At 35.0% G+C, this 5,218-nt stretch overlaps 1 long non-coding RNA gene across 1 annotated transcript; it reads left to right on the forward strand.

Annotated features, from left to right (window-relative positions):
* Positions 1-226: 226 nt before the first annotated feature.
* Positions 227-2,142, forward strand: LOC131221567 (uncharacterized). Its single transcript, XR_009159421.1, has 4 exons — positions 227-964; positions 1,330-1,353; positions 1,429-1,572; positions 1,881-2,142. It is a non-coding gene; the product is annotated as an uncharacterized LOC131221567 (long non-coding RNA).
* Positions 2,143-5,218: the final 3,076 nt, after the last annotated feature.

Below are 5,218 nucleotides of genomic sequence, written 5' to 3' on the forward strand. Positions count from 1 at the left end.
TTTAAGTGACTATTTTGTGTGTTCTCTACATCATAATGATGTCTTTTAGTTTACCTTTACAAATCTACCGCCCTACTTTTCTGGGCGGGGCAGACTCCTATGATAGCTCACTACCATTTTGAAAATGGTGGTGTCTCTACATCCTCAAATCTGGCACTCATGTACGTCTATCCTATCTAGATCATCAAGACTGTGGGCACACTTTGGATGGATCATATCGCTAATGCCACACTGATCAAGCAACCCTACTTGTCCAATTGAGGGCGAAATGAGATGATTTCTATCATATTTTCAGTGTAGTTTTTAGGATTATGCTCTGCCAGCAATTCTGGATTGCCATATGGCTGTGCCATGTGCCATGTTGAAGTGTCACCACTCACCACCATTTTAAGTGGTGAACTATATGAATCTACCCTTCTAGGTGGTGATGCATGATGCATCTTTTTGGTTTCACTGGTGCTAATGGTTTAGCAAATCCACATCTAAGTCTCATCCTTTTATAGATTGTCAGATTCTAGTTTTTTTTTTTTCAAATGTTATTTTTTTTTCTTTTAATTGTTGTTGTCATTTTGTGGTGGAGCTTTTTCTGTTTTTGAATTGTTAGTAGTGCTTTGAACTCGGATACTGTTTCATTTTCATTTCTCTAATAATGTTTCTTATCAGGTATGAAAATACTGTGTATTTTCTTTTTAATATAATTGTGCATGTTTCTGAATGGAGCTTGCACTTGTTGGTATGAGGTGGTTTTGGTTCGCCCTCGAAAAAGGTGGGACTACGGTTTTTTTGCTTCTTTTACCAATACATTTTCTTTTGGCAACATGTATCCAATCACCAGTGTAGTCTCTAACATGCATTTGAATTTTTGGCTGGAAAATTTTCTTCCTGCAACTTTGCACGCTGAGTAATCGACCTCAGTTCGAGCTCTCCAGTTAGGCAGCAATGTAGCAGTTTGTCCTCCATGCTTGTAAGTTTTACCACTTTTTCAAGGAAGATTCAAAAATTAAGCATTCATAGATAAAATGAGCATTCCCAAAACATTTGTGTAATATCTATGTAGTCTCTGTGTGGCATGAGGCCCACCCCACCATTTGTGTGGCATCTAATTAACCTATCCAATAGGATTGCTCTATCAGAATTGGGGTTTTCGTCTTTTGATGATTTTTCAATTGGGTTATTTTTTCTTTTTGATTTGGATGTAGAGATTTCCAGTAAAATCCTTTTTTTATTTGATTTGGTGTTTTAATACTGATTTTGATCTCCTTCTTATTATTGTCTTTTAAATATAGCTAACATATGCTCATTTGAATTCTTTATCTTCCATTTTTGCAGGATTAAGAAACACATCATTTGCAGGTTAGTTCTCATTACACAAACTGTATACGCAAGGCAGTAAATTTTGTTAACTTGATATATGAAACTCGATTGTAGTTTTTCTTTCAAAAGAATAGAGAGAGCCAAAAGACTTCCTGGTGACCCATGGGCTGAGTTATGTCTATTCCTAACAGAGCGAGCCAAAAGACCTCAAGTAGCCCAAAGGCCTAATGACTAGGCACATCCAAGCCTACCATTCTTGTAATATTTTGAACCTTGGTCGCCTCTAAATATGTTATCAAAACCGTTGATCTGATGGGCCTCAAATGGGTTTGCTGTATGAACTTCTATATTAAACAATTGCTGAACATTGTAGTATTTACTGATCTGGTTTTTGGGATTTTCGTCTTTCCTACTCAAAGTGGAAATGTTTATATAATGATTATCGGCTATTCATACAACAAAGACACTCATAAAAGGCGAAATCTAGATTGAACTGAATTTTAAACAAAATGAATTGTAATTTTCACTGATTTCTTTAAAACTATAATTTGATTTTGGGTTTTCAGGGATATGTACTTCTCATAATCCAAGCACATAAAAAGAGCTTGCGGCCGGCATTGCCATGCGAGAAGTCGTTGTGTGAGAAAGGTGGCCAAGCTCTATTGTTTTACAGTGGAATCTTCTTAATGGTGTTGGGAGTGGGTGGGATTCGAGGGGCACTTCCACCTCTAGGTGCAGATCACTTTAACCAAAAGGATTCCAAGGAGCTTTTTTTTTTTCTCTCGATAGCAGGTACATTTTTTAAAGAAAGCTCAGGGTCTGTCTTCTCTCTCCGAAAGGTTCTCTGATGGGTAGGTGAATTTGAATTTCCTTGGAGTTTTATTCTCTCTGTCATTTTGGGGTAGGTGATTTTGATTTGTGCAAAATGTGGTTATTGAAAGTGTCTTTCATGCAAGCAATGGATAATCTAGTGGAAATTATTTGCATCGATTTGGAGGTGATTTGGCAGCTTCGATTTTGGCAATTTTGGTGCTTTTGAAGGAAACAAATATTCGCATGCTTCCCCTTTTGCATAAATAATGGAGGGTGGTTATGCTCGGCGGCTTCTACATGTAAAGTTGTTTTCTTGTATTTCTTTGTACTTCACCATTTAGCATATAGATTGTGGAACCACAATATGTTTACTTAGCAGCAACCATGTCTGAACAAATGTATTATTGTTATCATATCTATTATTATTATCATTATTATTATTTGTTTCTCTATTGCTTTCTCATAATTCAATGCTTCAGTTTCAGCAAATCCTATAATGTCAAATGTTAAAATGTCTCTTCATCCACATTAACTTTCTCTTCTTTAACAATCCTACAGCACATTCACGTAATTTTTATATGTACTTTGTAATTGTGGGTGTTATATCCGTATCCATGGCCATGATATGTTATTAGTGTTATATCAAGCAACCTTGGGGGCTATGAAGGTTCTGCTTGTTGTAGGTGTAAATATGGAAAAGGATGAATTTTGTGCTGTACATTTGACTTAATTACAAATTTAAATTCATGTTTTCAGCTAGAAAAAGGTGTAGATGGGCTATTTGATAGTTTTGCTAGATTGAATTCACGTGTCTCTAGCATGGGACTGACGATGCAAAAAAACTGAATTCTTCTACTTGTGGCAAGCAGAGGATCCAGATTCATGTTAACCCTTCTGTCTTTTACTGTTCTATTTTTGAGACAAAGATTACCAGATTTTGTTCTGAGACACTATTTTTGTCATCTAAAAAACATAATTTCTTAACATTGATTTATGTTCTCTTATTTAGTAATTTTCAGGTAACGAGTTCTAGAAATTCCAATCTTAGTTCTATAAAATGGTTGTACGTCTCGTTTGAATGATCAATAAAGTTACAAGTGGTGTGCTTCCACTTTTCTGGGAAAAAAAATTTGCATTTTTTGTGAGCATGGTGTTTTTTTTTTTTTTTTGACTCCTGCTGATAACATTGTATTTACTATTTGCATAGGAAAAGGGCTCAGATGAAATTGTCTTCAAGGTGATGGGAAGAGCTATAAGTAAAATTGTTATGATTGTGGAGTTGATTAAGGTGGAGTATCTTATATCAATATTCGATGTTTCCTTTTTTTTCTTTTTTCTTTTGGTTTTTAGTAGTTTAGTTCCAAGTAGTAAAGATAGGAAGGACCACCTGTATTCATTATCAACTCATGTTGCTGGCTGCATTCTCATTCCTTTTATGCAAAGAATGATTGTTGGTCTTCATCAGAATACATCAGTTGGATCAACTGACGTAACTAACAAAACTATTTCCTATCACTTCTTATGTTGTTAGTCCCCCTATATATTGTTACACATACAATTGTTATTGGTAGAGTCTTAAAAATAGGTTTGTATACAGCTGTCATGACACAAACAACCTCATTATCTTTTGCAACTTGATGGGGGTTAAGAATCAAAACTTTAATTTATGACTGATCGAAGCAAAGGAGAATTTTGGTCTTTAGATTTATGATTGACTGAAGAAAACTTTAATTCATTAGTCTTTTGATTTATGACTTACCGAAGTAAAGTATTTGCACTTTTTTAGTCCAAAAATGGAAATGGGTGTGGTGTTTGTAAATCAAAATGGTGAGCAGCAGGCTATTCTTGCAGCACTTAAATCTCAAGTATCATCTGATGAAGCTCACATTCATCATGATCTTCATTCTCTTTGGTAACTTTCTTCCTTTTGCTAGTTGTTCTATTTGACCATCCACCTTGGTACCGAATTCTTTTAGCTACAGTGCTGCCAATTTTTATTTATTTTTTGGTTTTAGGTGCTTCTTTTCACTGGATGATATTCCTGGCAAGCACTCTGTGGATATAGGGTAAACATTTCTCAACTCATTTGATTGCACCAGTAATTTATAAGTTGTTCATTTTCCCCATATCCAATTGGATATCCTTCTAATAAAGAGGGTCATTCTTCTAGGACATAAAGAAGGCTTACTGAATCTAGTTCCTTGTTATGTTCATTTCAATTTATTGCAGGATTCAGAAATTCAGAACATTCTATCTGACCCCATCTTGTGTGCAATATCAAACTGCAGGTTTTTACCCACAAAAGATAACCTGAGGAGAAGGGAAATGGACAGAAAAGTGCAAGCTATTATGAGAAGAGAGAGATGGCCTCTTTTCTAAACTAAAAACACAAATACTAGCCTGGTTCAAAATTTATATATCCTTATGAATGTTTCAATGGTGGGTGTTCATTCTCCATTTTTGTTTTTTCCTGTTATGTGGCTTACTTGCATTTTGTATCTACTCCATTAGCTAGACATCATCATGATTAGGAACTCAAATGGACCTTCATCAGTATGATGTAAGTATCCGTTCTTCCATTGTTTCTATTATTGTTTTTTAGTCTAGTATATTAATCAGTAATAATTTTTATGTTGGTTGAGTTGAATTCTTGAAGAAACGATGACCAAGAAAAGGAGGCGGTTGATTGATAAATAGCCTGATGGCAATAGTGGAGGTTATTTGGGTGGGATCCGTGATCTTAAAACACAACTCAAGCTTTATGGTACGGATTCCAAAGAACTCAAGTGGATTTTTCTTTTCTTTTCCTTTTTTCCTTTCTTTCTGGAAGATGACTTTGAAATGGCATTTGGTTGTTTTGTTTCTTTGAATTTGGCTCTCTAATGCGAGAAAACGGTAACTTTCATTTTGGGTTTTTAAATTCCTAGGGCCTCAACTACAGAAATTCAAAACCCAAATCCAATTTTTGATTTTTGGATTCAAAATTTTTTGGCATTTAGAGAGCCAAAGTTTCTATGGCTTAAACATAGATGACTTGACCTTTTGTTGTGCAGATGTAGAAAGAAATAAAAGAGCTAATTCAACATTGAGA

This window comes from Magnolia sinica, chromosome 12 (assembly GCF_029962835.1).
Source record: "Magnolia sinica isolate HGM2019 chromosome 12, MsV1, whole genome shotgun sequence".
Classification (NCBI taxonomy): domain Eukaryota; kingdom Viridiplantae; phylum Streptophyta; class Magnoliopsida; order Magnoliales; family Magnoliaceae; genus Magnolia; species Magnolia sinica.